Here is a 17,287-nt window from a genome sequence, read left to right as displayed (position 1 = left end):
GATTCAAGGAAGAATACTTCCACTAATTCTGAAGAGGCAACATTACCAATTGATAATCAAGATATTAAGAGGCAGTTGGATGCCAAAATGAAAGAATCTTAGATCTTGAAAACTGTCGCCGAACATGGGATCACCACAGGGTTACGAGAAATCCCACAAGCATCTGTCACCCTCATTGTTCATACTATTGGGATGGTTCCAAGAGATGACACCTCTCAAACTAAGACTACTACAACATATCCTCCTCCTACTCCTACAACACAAAAGACCACACCTCCTTCAGTGCCAACTCAAGAACAAGTCATCATCTATGATGTTGAGACGGATTCAAACCAAAATGATGAGCCTATTACACCGGTGGTGAAGAAAAGGAAAGTTGAAAATAAACAAAAGGAACCTATTACAATTCAACATGAGAAGCAACCTTAGGTTACAAAAGAACCAACAATACAAGTGGAGTCGATGGAAATACATGTGCAGGTTATGGAAGAAGAGGGACATGATGAGGAACATGATGAAAGGATGGTCCTTACTCCTAAGGACCAAAATATATTACTTCAACAATTAGGAGGGGATGAGAAATGACACACAAAGGAAATAGAAAGAGTATTTGAAGAGGATTTTTCTGAGAAGTTGGAGGAGCTGGAAAAGCAACAACAACCTAATCCTGATCAGGTGCTTCAGGATAATCTTTCTCAACAGGTTGCTCAGTTTCAACAAGAGCCACCAACTCCTCCATATTAGGAGGAACAATAAGGTGAAGAGCAGAAAGAGGAATAATATGAATAGGATATAGATGCTTAAAGGATCGCTACATAAGTAATAGTATAGGGAGAAGAATAAGACGACATGGTGCCTCAATGGTTGAAGTTTACCTTTAAGAAAAAGGAAAAGGTCATCCTCCCAAGGATCACTTTACATGATGCAATTACTGAGTCCCCAAGAAGAGCCAAGAGAGAAAAAATAATTCACCATCTTTGAAGGACTGATTCAGGAGAGGTAATTTCTAGTATAGCAGCACCTGTTCATGATCATGAATGATCATCTCAAGCCACCACAAAGTACCAAGTATCAGAGGTAAATCTAGGTGAACAAACCAAGTGGGGAAAGATTTCTACTCTAGTTGTCATGACTTCTACTATTCAGATGAGAATGGAAAAAGGAGTATAAAACTAAATCAAAAGTTAAGGAACAATTAAGGCAATACAAGCAATTGATCTTGGAGATAGATAAGTCGCTCAACTCTAGAGTGGACAACACCTTGCCATCTACCTCGTCTCTCCCTCAAGGTGTTATAAAAGCATTGTTTAAGATGAGGAAATTAGCAACAATGGTTAGGAATTGGGATAAATATGAAATGGATAAGGTTAAAATGTTCTTGGAGGACACATTGAAGGTGTTTGCAGAAGCTCATGACAATGAGAAAGCTCTTGTTTCCAAATCCAAGCAGTGGGAACACCATATCCTTCATCTCTCACAACTACATAAGATGATTAAGAAGATTCAAATATGGGAGAAGGGACCATTGCAAAATAATATTTGCTAGGAGGAGAGAGTGTCAGCAACTTGCAGTCATATATAGATATTGTGGATTTAAAAATGGGGATCATGGAGCAATGCCACATCAATATTCTTAAGGAACTTCCTCCATTTATCAACACTTGAACAATATGAGCAACTCTTGGTTAAATTGTTGGGGAAGTATGGTTATAACCTTAAGCAAGGAGGAGTACTACATCAAGAGACCATACTTATGTGGTATTTCAATGCCAGGGTGCTGCATCTTATACTTTCTTTTGGAGTAAATTTTTTGCATGATTCAAAGTTCTTTCTCCTAGAGCACCATTTCAGAAGTGGACATTGAGTACTAGTTTTGTAGCACTTAACTGGAGTTCATAGGAAGTAACTTGCATGTTGATTGTGACTCCTCCCTATTTGTAGTTCTAGTTTATAGGCATGTTGCCTTCCTATAATGTAGGGTTAAACTCTATAAATTGTAGAATTTGGGCCATTTTTGGGGTCTGCAAATTGACGATTCAAGGCCATTTAGCTAGATAATTTAGTTTTATTCAATTCCTTTCCCATGAACTCTTGAAATTTTTTTCATTTATTTTACAAAGATTAATACAAAAGTAGCTTGTGGATTGCCTTATCTACAATATGTGTTCTATTGGTTTATGTTCTTTGTAGTCTGGTATCTTCTTTCATTTGAATCAACAACTTGTTCTTTCAAGCTTTATTGTTTCATGAACCATATTCCACATATTAATGGTGTATGAGGATAAAATAGTAGAGTGATTATATGATCTTGTGATTTCCATTTCCGTTTATGTGTGGGTTGTATGACTTCACATATTTGTTGGAACGTGCATTTTGAATGCTGATTAGAAGTTATTGATAGTACCTTGTTGTGATCCATTGACTTTGTAGTTCACTAAGTTGTTCAGTATTGGTTTAGTTATTATCTCTTGTTACCCTAAGCGATCTTTTAAAGTTTTTTTATCAAGTGTAAATCATAAAATAAAAATAAAAAAAGGATTTTTTTTTTTCAACCAACATGCCTCTTGATAGGTACAATCGCATCAGCCACTAAGTGACCCAACAACGTCGTGACCCAACTATAGAGACCTTAGAGTAATTAGTCTTTCAAGATTGACTATTTTTCAGGAGAGGTGGTATACATTTCATATTCTACCTGACTATTGGTGAGTGTGTCAAAACACCCGTCAACACTAAGAATATGGAATCTTTTCAAACTCAAAACCCGTGGAAGAGGAAAAAGTGATTCCCAGTCAATAAACATGCGAAAAGTGTCGGTGTTTTAAGTCTGCATTTGAATAGGTGTTAGAAAAGAAAGGATTTGGAGGATATTTCACATGCGTTATAAGGAATAAAACCATAGAATGCTAATTTTTCATAATCATGTTATATGTGTGAAGCCTGACCTATGATGAGTAGTATATAGTGGATATTGTAAGGACAAAAGGGATGTTCTTAAATACAAATCAGTGTAAGGATGAATAAGCCATTAATTCATATGATTGAATTGGCTAAAGATTAAACTTCAGAAAGGTTTATAGCTATGTTAAATCCTTGTGAGAAATGAATCATTTTGTAGAAGAGGTGTTGAAGTCCTAAAAGAAAACATGTGAGAAATCTGTCATATAATTAAAGGGGGCTTGAAAATGCACTAGACTATAAAAGAGGAACATGATGATTAATGTGCATATGCAATATTGTTTTACAGTTTGCATTTGAGTAGATTTCTTTTGGTGGCAAAATTTTCCCCTTGGATGTAGAAGTATAAGGAAACAATGAGGGATGTGGACACTAAGGAATTGGGTTGGTAGAACCACTAACCCAAACTCTCAAAGTTCTTCCCTACCAGGATGAGTAACAGAAGCCGCTCAAGCTGGTATCTTCTGCATCCACCCATGGTCGGTGGTGGCATGGTTGGTGTGGTGGTTAGTTCCCACTGATGCTCTCTGATCTAGGAATAATGGCTACGATGAATGACCATCCATAAAATTACACCACAGGACAAAATAGAGACAACTGGATCCATTCGGTCACTTTTGAAAGAAAAGGCTAATTAGAAGAGTAAGTTGGACACATGTAAACAACCTGAGGCTTGTTGCATTCCTTACCATTATAAAAGGAATACCAAGGCTGTTATAGGGGTTTTGAATTTTTTCATTTTCTCGGCAAGTAGAAAAGGGCTATGCATATTTTAGTGCTTGAATAAATTCCTTAGGGAATAAATGTATAAATTTCTGGGTAATTTCATTTAGTTCATGAGCAGACTATTAAATTATTGCAAAAAATGTCTCCATTTGTATTTTCACATTTTATATGAATCAAAATGTTAAAGATGTTTTGATTTGTCTTGATATTTTCTTATCAATGTGTAATCATATGCATGGGTTTCCTTCAAGGAAGGAATTAAAGTCTATGTGTAAATTACAGTGAATCTGGAAAATATATTATGGATTAACAAGATTGGTTTATGTAACAGCAAAAGGAGCTACATTAATGTTTGAAAGGATCACTAATCTGAAGTAATCTACTATTTGGATTTGTATTTGTAATCTAGGATTTGACTCAATGCTCTGGGATAGACACTGGCCTGTTATTGTTCAAAACTTGTTTGAGAAACATTTCCAATCAGATTAATCTTCCCTTTCTCACTTTCCTCTTTATAAGTTATTTCAAATTATCTGTTCTTAGATTTTCTCATAGGCACAGTGAATGGGATTAAGTTTTAATCTAAAGTAATGTATAGATGTCTTATCAATCGAGAATAGTCCATCTTCTATAAGCCTGTAGGTAGTAATATTATTAGTTTATTGTCAACATAGGCCCTAATAGGAACATTATCCTGAGTATGATGGAGCTCGAAGTGAGAGCCTTGTTAATGTTGTGTTTTCTTGTCCTTAGTCTATCGACAATATAAATCTATGTGACCTAGGAATTCAATCCCATAGCGTAGGGTTTTATAATTTCTCTTAGGATTAAGGATAATAGGAAAAAACACCAACAATACCAACCATCCTGTATGAAATTTTCCTTTGAATTCCTGAAACCTAGAATCAAATAATAGTGTCCAATATCACTTTTTGAACTATCTAGAGACAATATGTTTGTCATGCCATAAATTCCTCTAACTTCGAATTAACTCTGTATGTTGTAGAGTTTCCATTCTAATTTCATCTAATCTATTTAACTGCAAAATTTTGGCCTTCTTTGCTTTGAACAGATCAATTCCAACTTCCCATGTTGTTCTCATTGTTCTTAATTCAAATTCAATTGGCATGGCATGAGTTTTCCTATACACTAATTCATATGAATAAAATCTTGTGGTAGCCTTCCATGTTGTGTTATAAGCCCAAACTGCTTCATCTTATCTATCCGACCAATCTAATTTCCTCAGAGAAATAGTCTTTGTTATGATATTTTCCAATTTGTGATTGGTGACCTCCACTTGACCATTATCTTGTGGATGATATGGTGAAGACTTCCAACATGTCATCTTATATCTATGTATGAAAGCCTCCATCATGGTGGATATGAACTGTGGTCCCTAATCAGATACTATCTCCCTTAGAGCACCAAACCTTTGAAGAATTTGTTTGTACAAAAAGTCAGCAACCTTGAGTTTGGCCACCGACAATGCTTTCACTTCAACCCATTTTGCAACATAATCTGTGCAGACCAAAATGTAGTGATATCCCTTAGAAGGAGGATCTATAGGTCCTAAAAATTCAATTCTCCACTTCTCAAATGGTTCAAGAACTATTTGTGGTTGAAGAGGCATTTCCATTGTTGTTGTTGGTTTCCCTGTGCACTAGCATTTATCACAATGTTTCACATAAAATGAAACATCTCTAGTCATGGAAGGCCAAAAGTATCCTCCTCTCAAGATCTTATAAATTGTTTTGATCACCGAATAATGTCCTCCTTTTGGTTCATTATAACATGTGTGAACAATGTCATAAACATAAATTTCTTGTACACACCTGTGAAGAACATGGCTGGGACACATTTTAAACAAAAGACCATCAATCCATTGAAATCTATAATTTTCATGGATTAATATTTTCTTTTGCTTAGGATTGAAATGATTTGGGAACTTCCTTATTACAAGATAATTTGCAATATCATCAAACCAACACGACTATACCAAAATGGAAAACAAGTGTCCATCTGGAAAAGTATCATTCATTGGTTCATTATTTCCCTACAAAACCATCCTTGAGAGTGTTGGCTTGATGATGATTATCATGTATTCATCACTTGTTGTCATTGATGAAACACTCTCACACACACATATGATTACATTGACTACCGGTGTAACTTCATTGATTTACACTGTTAACCAATATGTTTAAGGTCTATCCCTAACCGGTACTCTGTGTCAACTAGTATGTGCCTAAGAGATAACCTGTGGTTACATTAAGTTGGCATCAAAATGAAGATAAAGTTGAAGATGAAGATCAAGCAGGAGATTCCAGGACAATGGTTCACATATTTTGTTCCAGCTGGTATTGATTGTTTTAACTAGTATCCATTTTTGTGATGTTACCAACACCGTTTGTTTGGCGGTCATTTTTGTGATGAGTTATGTTTTTATGTCTAGATACACTGCACCTAGGAAATTGTGTTCCTATGGCCAACATAAGATTTGTATGTCTATTTAAAGACATCTTAGTGAATCATTTAAAGAGTGAGAACTAATATAGAAGAGGATTTTTTATGAGAATACTGATATGTATAAAGAGTGAAATATTTTGTTGAAGAGCGATATAAGTGTTTAGAAGAAGAGCAGTGTTGAATGTACTTTGAATGATCTGATCAAACAAGTCTTGTGCTACTCAAAACAGATCAAATCTTTCTTGTTTTTTTCTAATCATTACAATAGAGTCAAATCCCCTAACTGGGTAAGCTCTAACAAGCTTCATTGTACAAATCCTCTAACAAGGTGATACATTAGTTTTGATTCTAAAATCCTCTAGCAAGGTTACTCCTAACAGGGTATAAGCTTCTAATCAAGCTTGGGATCTCTAACAAGATTCACTCCTAGCAGAGAACTTGGTAAGACCTTAACTGGTCAGTTTTCTATTACTGCAGATAGTTAACTTGTGAGTTCCATCTCACCGTGGTTTTTACCTATTTGGGTTTTCCATGTATAAACACTTGTGTTATGGTGGATGTTCTACTTTATGTGGATGCTCTTATTTCATTTTGGATAGCATGTATTTCATTCGAATTCTTAGTTAAGTTCATCTACCGGTTAGCGTTTAAAGTTGTGTGCTTGTTTTGGTGGCACTGATTCACCCCCCCTCTCAGTGATTTTCAAGACCATCAATTGTTATTAGAGCCTAACTTCTTTGAAGCCTAACTGCTTAAAAGGGAATCTTGAAACTTCCATGGGGGACATAAGCTACTTCGAGATGGTTAGAGAGTTAGAAGCTAGCATAAATGAGATTGAATCCCTTAGGGGCAAATTGAAAGTCTCTCAAGCCAAAAGGAGAGAGTTATCTGAAAAACTACTAGACATATTTGATAACATTTCTTCAGATGAAGCCAATATTGAAGCTTTAGCTGATGAAGTTGAAAAGGTGAACGGTGAAAAATTGAATCTAAGGAGAGAACTAGAAGGTCTCACTATCTGCATGAGTCAGGAGCTGGAAGCTAGAAGAGCTGCTAAAGATCTTATCAAAGTAAGAGATCAAGAGATTATAAAGATCAAACAGGAAAAAGATACTTACTATACATGAGGACTTGATTGCTGAAATAGAAGAAAAGGAAAACCTAAAGTTGGATCTTGAGTTGGCATCTTCTCTGAAAGAGAACCCGTCTAAGCATAATGAAGATCTTGTCATTATTGAAGCCAATGAGAAATTGGAGAAGTTCGTCAAAAGTTCTACCATGTTGAAAGAACAAATTCAATCACAAAGAATGAAGGTTAATATCTCTGGACTTGGTTTTCATACAACTGAAAAAGGAGAATCCTCCGGTATAAAGAACAAAACTACTTCTGAAGTCAATAAGACTACTGGTAAGAAGGTTTTTAAACCTGTCTACTTTGTTTGTCGGAAGCCTGGTCATACTTGCAAATGTTTGTAGGAACAAACCTAACATAAATGCAAGTTACAATACTAATGCTAGGTATGTGTCTAGAAAGTTTGAAGGTCATTGCTACACATGTGGAATGTATGGGCATAAACATATTGAGTGCAGATATGGATCACATAATCCTATACCACACATGCATCCTAGACCAAATGGTGACTCGATAAGGAATTTTGATAACCGGGTAAACCAGAACTGGCAAAGATCCTATGGAAATCGGTTTAGTCCATTCAAAATGGAAAAGACAACAAATGTTGTTTGCACCTTTTGTAATAACTCTGGTCATGTGGCTATGAACTGCAGGAAAAGAACAGGAAGAGGAAATGCAGGACCCTGGAGATCATCTAGTATGGTCTGTTACCACTGCAACAAACCAGGGCACTTGGCAAAGTTTTGTAGATCAAGGAATAGTAAACTGGTCAACTCTTTCAAGAATCAGAAAGGCAAGCAGAAAGTTGATGTTGAGGAAACCAGAGAGGATTTGAACCAGACTTGGAAGAAGAAAAGTGAATAATTACCTATAGAGGCAACCATTCCTTCACCCAGTGAAGAGAATCTAGTACCAGTGACTTAAGCCTGTCTAACATGACTAAGGGGAGCGTAATGGTAAAACATTTCCAGACCCCTTTGAGAAATAAGCGGGATTTTTTTTTGAATTTGAATTTTGGTGACTTTTTGCTGAGATGTTATCAATCAGTATTTCACTTAAGCGGTAAATTAAAAAATTAGGTTTTGTAACCTAAAAGTGTGAGCATTTATTGTAGTCGGTAAAGTGGATAAAAATGAGTTTTACTCTATCATTTTTACCCTAACTCTTTCGAAAAAGAAATTTGAAGTGATTGTAGAGCAGAACAAGGCCGTCTTGGTGTAAATTGGTGAATATCTTTGTGATTAGAGAAACCCAGCCAAATCGAAAGTTGTAGAGAGGCCAACGGGTGTGCATTTGAACATTTTAATTGGTAAACAGAGCTATGTGCAAGATACAAGGTATTTCTTTGTATACCGCTTCAAAATTTGTTATCTAGAATGGCATCTACTTCTAAATCTGTAGAGAGGTGATGATCACTGCTGAGCCTGAGGAAGCTCTAAAGGTAGATGAAATTATGTCTTATAATGCATTATCGCAAGTCCCGAGTGGTGTTGTGGTTAAAGGTGACTTGTCCAGCTATATAGATTGCAAAATAGAAGATTTAGGAAATCCACACATCTATACTCAGTTGAAATCACTTTGCGATAAGAATGGAAAAATTGAAGCAAAATATGCTAGGGTTTTTGAAAAAGGGTTTCATAATGCTGCATATTTTCTTGAAGACTTTGAGGATGAACACATAAGAATCATCCCGAGTCAAGTCGATAGAGAGAACATGTATTTGGAAAGAACCCATACGATAACTAAGGAGGCTATTAGGGCTGTAACGGGTTATTGCTCAATCGGTGAAATTCCTGTGCTGAGAAGAATTTTGAAGGACACTATCTTCAAGCTAACCGGTTCTACATCTGATAAGCGTGCTTTCTCTATCAACACTGTTAGAGACCTTGCGGTGAAAGTTGCAGCAATGGTGATAGGCTACCGGGTATTCTACTCCAGTAGACTTAACAGTGTTCCATCTGCAGCAATTCACACATCACATAGAATGATTATTGATAATGCAAACTATGATATTTGTGAAGCTATCAGAGACCAATTATTTCAAAATTTGAAATCCATTAAGAAGGACAATACACAAAAGTTCAAATATGGTCAGGTGTTAGCCGGGTTATTTTTCTACTTTCAGAATTTCCTACCAAGTATTGGTGATATTGAATGGTCCAAGGAACAACCAGTCAATGCACAAATCAAGAACAACATTAAGGCCGTGAAGAATACTTTTTTAGCTGCCACGAACAAGTATTTTAATAAATTCCAGAAAAAGATGAGCATGAGAGTGCGGTTACCTAAAGATATGGTAAAACACTTTGCAAAAGACACAATCTTCACGGTTATCACTGACTTCTGCTTGATGCAAGCAATTGAACCTAGAGAAGAAGAGATGGAAGATATGAGCTATGAGGTCAATCATGATTTACTGGTTGGTTATGCTAATACCCTGTTAGCATCACCCAAAGATAAAAAGAAGGCAAAATTGGACATCTTGGCAGTCCAAGCTACACCAATTGAAACCAGTACTGTACCTGTAGCTAAAGTGAAAGGAAAGCAAAAGAAATCTAATGAAAAATCTCTTGTGAAAAAGACCACAAGGGTGACTCAGAGTGTCCTAACCAAGAAGGAACCAACACCAAAAGTATATGAAAAGGAGAGCGCACCAAAGAAGAGAAATAGGAAACTGATTTTGCAACTAGAGTCTGAGGGTACAGATTCTAAAGAAGAAGAACCAAAGAAGGAAAAAGCATCTGACAGAACAACTAAGAAGGTAAAGGTAGTGCCAAAGACAACTACACCTATAGATATTGCTACCTACAGACCTGACATAATCTTTGAGAGGACAATAAAATCATTGGGAAGAAACAGGTTTGACAATGTCAAAGAACATTATGATTCTTTTACTAAAGATGAGCAGAAGCAAGTAATCCAACAGGTAATAACCTATTTGGGTCATTAGAATAGATTTCCGCATGATTTGGAGAAATATATTTCAATCTCTTTGTATAATACTTTGTTAGATAAATGGGCAGAAGCCATTCAATTAGAAAAGAAGATTATTGAAGAAATATTTGTACAGTATTTTTCCAATCTATCATCAGATTGAATTAGTGCTTTATCTAAGGAATACAAAGCATATTTTGATTTTAAAATGAGGAGATTGAAGCTCCTTAATGGAAAAAAGGCAGTTATTAAGTCTAAGACTCATCAGCTAGCCTGTATAATCAAACAAAGGGAAGAAGTCATCCACTCTAGCAAAAAGGATGATACTACTAATGATGTTCCTCAACCGAAAATGGATGAAGTGGAAATTGTTCAAGTTGACGTAGTCTATCCAACAAAGAAGAAGGATGATTCCATTACTCTTGTTGATGAATATGTTTAGGAAACAATAGACCTATCTGGAGACGTCACTGCACCATATATGGATCCTCCTACAATCACAAAAAGTACAGGTTACATCAGTTGATCAACCAGGTACTCAACTAAGAGTGGTCAGTGAACCGACAACTGAACAACTGGAGAAACCCCAATCTCCACCGATCATTGAGACTACTCAAAATGAGTCTACTAAGGAAGCTATTGCTCAACAAACTAAAGATACAACAGAGAAAAACACAAAAAGAGCCATCATTAAGAGTATACCCCCTGAACCGACAAAGCAAGAAATACTTGATGATGATGATGAAGGTTCTTTAAGTATCTTAGGGCCTATTGACATGAACACCTTGAGTACATCATAAATGAGGAAAATTGCTAATGTTATGCAATCTCAAGCATACAAGAAGCGACTCAAAGAGCAAAGGATTGAAGCAGAGACAATCCAGAATGCAGTAGAAATTTTGTCTGATTTACTACCGGAAACAGCTGTCGCACATCTTCCCACTCCTATCAGCAAACTTGGTAAGTTAGTTGCAGATGCATCTGATCAAATAAAATCACTTGAAGATGCTGCTCAAATATTTGCTGAGAAGAGCCACAAGAAGGCATATGGAGATAAACTGGCTAAGCACATTGAAAATGGCAAAATGGCTTTATCTCATAATGGAAGTCTGTTAAAGAAAGCTATTGTATCTGGAGGGAAGTATCTTGCCTCTACCTCCAATGTTACTTTCTTTTATTATGATATTTTTAAGAATCAAGTTGAAACTGAGCAGGAAATAGAAAGGTTATGCAAGGCATATATCCCACTCCAGGACTCCATTCATGCCTTTAACAGGTCTATAGATGGTTTACATGACATACTGAACAAGAATGATAATGAGAGGGCTAAGAGATTCTGATCTCTAAGAGAGCTCAAGAGTTAGCTCACCTCACAGGTCAACATTCTTCAGAGAGCCTACTTTAGTGTAGAAGCTATTCTTGCTACTCCTAAAATCTGCACGCTAGACTCAATGGAAGAATTCTATTTCCAGTTGCTGTCTACCTCTGAGTATACAGATAACATATTGGAATCATGGGAGAATGCTTTATCCTAGATGGAGCAGAATTTCAATAATATTTTTATGAGAATAGCCAATGCATGAACTTGTTTACAATTGTAATATATGATGAACCCTTTAATACAGATTTTCTATATATATGTATATATTTTACTTTATCATTTTGGCATTGTTGTCAAAGGGAGAGTAATAACATGTATGTGTGTTTTTGAAATTTTTGTATTTATGCATGCATAAAGGGGGAGTATTGCATTAAATGGGAATATGAGTATATATATATATATGTGTGTGTGTGTGTGTGTGTGTGTGTGTGTGTGTGTGTTGCGTATGGACACTTAGCTGTATTGTATTACTCAATTTTTTTTTCGAAGTGTTGCCATCAATGCCAAAGGGGGAGATTGTTGGCTTGATGAGATTATCATGTATTCATCACTTGTTGTCATTGATGAAACACTCTCACACACACATATGATTACATTGACTACCAGTTTACCTTCATTGATTTACACTGTTAACCAATATGTTTAAGGTCTATCCTTAACCGGTACTCTGTGTCAACCAGTATGTGCCTAAGAGATAACCTGTGGTTACATTAAGTCGACATCAAAATGAAGATAAAGTTGAAGATGAAGATCAAGCAGAAGATTCCAGGACAATGGTTCACATATTTTGTTCCAACCGGTATTGACTGTTTTAACCGGTGTCCATTTTTGTGATGAGTTACCAACACTGTTTGTTTGGCGGTCATTTTTGTGACGAGTTATGTTTTTATGTCTAGATACACTGCACCTAGGAAATTGTGTTCCTATGACCAACATAAGATTTGTGTGTCTATTTAAAGACATCTTAGTGAATCATTTAAAGAGTGAGAATTGATATAGAAGAGGAGTTTTTATGAGAATACTAATATGTATAAAGAGTGAAATCTTTTGTTAAAGAGAGATATAAGTGTTTAGAAGAAGAGCAGTGTTGAATGTGCTTAGAATGATCTGATCAAGAAAGTCTTGTGCTACTCAGAATAGATCAAATCTTTCTTGTTGTTTTCTAATCATTACAATAGAGTCAAATCCCCTAACCGAGTAAGCTCTAACAAGCTTCATTGTACAAATCCTTTAACAAGGTGATCCTTTAGTTTAGATTCTAAAATCCTCCAACAAGGTTACTCCTAACAGGGTATAAGCTTCTAATCAAGCTTGGGATCTCTAACAAGATTCGCTCCTAGCAGAGCACTTTGTAAGACTTTAACTGGTCATTTTTCTATTACTGCAGATAGTTAACTTGTGAGTTCCATCTCACCGTGGTTTTTACCTATTTGGGTTTTCCATGTATAAACACTTGTGTTATGGTGGATTTTCTACTTTATGTGGATGTTGTTATTTCATTTTGGATAGCATGTATTTCATTCAAATTCTTAGTTAAGTTCATCTACTAGTTAGTGTTTAAAGTTGTGTTGTTTTGGTGGCACTGATTCACCCCCCCTCTTAGTTCTTTTCAAGACCATCAAAGAGAAAATCAGTTACAACATTATCCTTTCATGGTTTATTCACAATGGTTATATCAAATTATTGTAGAAGTAACAACCATCTTATTATTCGACCACGTACAATAGATTTATTCATCAAATAATGGATGGTTGCATGATCTATGTGAATGAAAAATTTATAACCAATAATATAATGCCTAAATTTGTTTATTGCATACACAACAACTAAAAATTTCTTTTCAATTATTGTATAATTTATCTTAGCTAAACTCAAATTCTTACTGATGTTATATATAGCATGCATTTTGTCTATTCTCATCCTTTTGTTCTAAGAATTCTTTAATAGCAAAATTGGATGCATCTGCATGTATATGGAATGGTTCTCCCCAAACAGGTTCCTTGATTATAAGTGAGGTAGTAAAAGCATGTTTTATAGTTTCAAAAGATTTTTGACAATCGTCTATCCACAAAAAAATTGAATCCTTTTTGAGTAATTTAAACAATGGTTCATCAATTCTAGTGAAAATGAATCTTATGTAGTAACCTACATGTCCAAGAAAACTTCTAACATCAGTTTGAGTTTTTGGAACCTCAATTAGTTGGATGACTTCCACCTTCTTTTGATCTACTTTAATGCCTTCTTTAGAGATATGGTATCCTAACACAATCCCTTCTGTCATCATGAGAGATCATTTTCATGATTCAGCGATAACCTATGTGTTGACAGGTGTTTTGACACACTCACCAACAGTCAGGTAGTTTATGTGACCACTCACCACCTCTCCTAAAAAGCAATAAGTTTCAAGAAATTAATTACTCCAAGGTCTCTATAGTTGGGTCTCAACGGTGATGGGAAACTCAATGGTTGATACAGTTGTACCTGTAAAGGGGCCTGCTAGTTAAATTAATCCCAATTACTTCCAATAACTTAAGTTTTTTTTGTATTTTATGATTTAAAACTCTAAAATAAAATGAAAAATATAGATCAGGGAAACAAGAAAATAACAATGAAACTAATGCAATCACAACTTACTGAGCTACTCAATTAGTACCCTGCAATCCAAAAATCATTAATATTGTTCAAACTAGCATTCAATAACGATCCTCCAATAAACCCGCAAAGTCAACAACCTCAAAAATTCATGGAAAGAATATCACCACAATATCATCCTATCACAGTAATTCTTATACACCACTTACATGCACAATATGATTCATAAAGTAATAAAACATAAGACCAGAGCCAATTGCTAATTTCAAACAATAGATATTACTTGACTACAAAGAACAAATTAATAGCACATACGCATAGATCAGACAATCTATAAGCTGCTTCTTGTATTAACTTCAAATAATGTATCACAAAATTATTCTAATTCATAACAATCTACATAAAAGTAATATAAAATCTCTAAGTGGGCCTCAAATCATAAATTTGTGGACCCTTACAAATGAATTGAAATCTCCAATTTATAGAGTTTCTTGTCCTACTTTCTAGGAAATAACCCTATCTAAATTAAGCCCTCTAAAAAGCAAGGAGTCGTAGTTGACATGCAAGTCTCTTCCTTGGACTCCAATTAACTATTATGAAACTGGGACTAGGTGAGCATTACGAAAATGATGCTGCATGAGCCAACATTTCATAATCATGCAAAAACCGTTCCATAATCCATGTCCTTACTGAAGCAACAATTGAAGTCCCAGTTCTGGTGTCATGCAAAATTCCACAAAAAATCATGCTATCATTAGCAACTTCCTATTTATCCTTTACTTCTTTTTATATATCTTATAATTGTTAATGATACATGCAACCACTTCAGCAGGAGGATCTACAACATGCTTGATTTTGAACTTGTACTTCTTGAAAATATCCTCTGCATTCTTACTCCTATCTTCTAATTTTTCTATTATTTCTAAAGCTTGTTGACATTGAGTTATTAAGTATGTATATCTTTCCATTAACTCAATATTAAACTCAACATGAGTTGTAAGATGTTGTGTCGCATATGCATCCCATTGATGAAGTACATTGTCTTCCTCCATGTGTCCTACACTACTAACACCAAGCCCAAAAATACCCAATAACTGGCCTACAAACCTTTCATACTTATTTACTACACCCAGGAGAGGAGAACGATCATTTGTTATGTCTTTTCCATACTATTGAAGAATCTCAATCTTCAACTCCAAAATGTATATATATGATTGCAAATTGTCAACGCTATCCCCTCCTAACAGGTCCTCACCTAATATAATATGCGTTTCGAGATTCAAAACCCTATTCAAAACTTGACATTGCTTACCAAAATTTTTAAGCTTTTGCTCCCACTACTGAGAACATGAAGCTAAAGCTGCTCTAGCCTGTGTAGCTTTCTTATACACCTCCATAGTATTTTGTAAAAATAATCTAATTTTAGAGGTATTTTCCTGCACCCATGCTTTTGCAGTGGCTACCACCTTTCTCACCTCAATAAGTGCCTTCACGTCTCCCTCTAGAAGTGATGAGGTTAAGGGAAGACTATCATCGACCCATACATCAAGGGGCTTGCTCATCTCCGCTAGCAACTGCTTATACTGTTATAGCTGCACCTTGACCTGTGAGTGGGAGATGTGTTCTTTTTCGATCCGGCTCCTCACTACGCTAGTTGCTAGCTCCAATGTATCCAACTCTCCTCATTTTGTCTGTTTACACAATTTTACCTGTGAAACTTGGTATCTGGGGAAGCTCTAGCCTTCAACTTGTGTAGGAATCACAACATCGACAACCACCTCACCATAACCAGTTCTAGATAAATGATGAATGGTTTTAGTCTTCATTGTTTTTCTTGGTACTTCGGTGATTGCCTGTTGTAGTGTGACCTTTGGCAACACCACTTTCTTTTTCTTCTCGAAGATGAAGTTTAGCCATTGTGGCATATCTTTGTCCTTGTCACCTTGATGTGGTATGATGTCTGTAGTCACCATGTGTACCTTTGACTTCTCTTCTATGTCATCCTTCTCTCCTTCTACTTTCTCTGGGATTGGAATATCTTGGGTTGATGTTCTCGGTTAAACCTGGCTAGTTTGAAGAGTGATATCAATATCTAACTATTGTTGCCTTTGCAACTCTCCTAACCTATCACTTATTTCTTCTTCAAACTCTTTATCTCCTTTATTTGTTTTTTCCATCCCTTCTCCTCTTGGTATTTTGGAGTTAAGATCAATCTTTCATCTTGATCATCTTCAGAGTCATTCAATTTCTTTTCTTCCTCAATCGACGACTTCCCTGACAAATCTTGTTTATCAATATCCATGCTATCCATTGGTGCCTATTTGTTGAGCCTAGTAGACTTCTTTTCTTTCTTCTCAGTTTTCTTTGCATCGGTTGCACCACAGGCTGCTCATCTTCTTGATCCGAATTTGACTCAATGTTATGAATACTGACCTTCTCTATTATAGGGGTGAACACTTGTGTTAGCAGAGGTAATGTCATTGATGTTGTAGTAAAAGTAGGAGTTGGTGCATATACTAGCATTGTATCAGGAGGGGGTTGATCAGGTGTAGATGTTTCTTCATTGGACTTTTCTTGCTCATCTTCCTTCTGAGTGCCTTCTCCTGATGTTTCCCAATTGCTATCTTGGTAGGACGCACCTTATCTAGTGGGATGGCTCCTAACCCTTCCCTTATTCCAAAATCTATGGCCTTTTCAACAACTCAGCCTTTCTCATCTGCTCCTTAAAGTCCAAGATGTTCCTCAGTAGTTTTCTTAGGTCGGGCAACTTCATCTGGGTGCATGGATGTGTTCCTTCTGGAACTAGACCTTGTCTTGCGGGCATACTCTTTATGAGCCCTTGACTGAGGATTCCTAGAGGCTGATTCATTTTTCTTTCCCTTTGAAGTGCTTGGCCTAATCCTTAGACTCAACCATTGTTTAGTTCTCTCTATAACCGTTTGAGTCACTGTATCTATATTTACATCTTCTTGCCCTGACCATTTGATTTGAGGGAGAGGCTTTCCATAAATTCCTTGGTCCTTATATGTTGGATCTAGAAATTCACCATCATCCCTCAATTCCTTAGGGAGATTGGTCTCTATCTCAAAATCTCTTAT

This window comes from Cryptomeria japonica, chromosome 6, assembly GCF_030272615.1.
Source record: "Cryptomeria japonica chromosome 6, Sugi_1.0, whole genome shotgun sequence".
NCBI classification, from domain to species: Eukaryota; Viridiplantae; Streptophyta; class Pinopsida; order Cupressales; family Cupressaceae; genus Cryptomeria; species Cryptomeria japonica.
The sequence above is the reverse complement of the archived record's forward strand: the minus strand, read 5'-3'. Positions refer to the sequence as shown.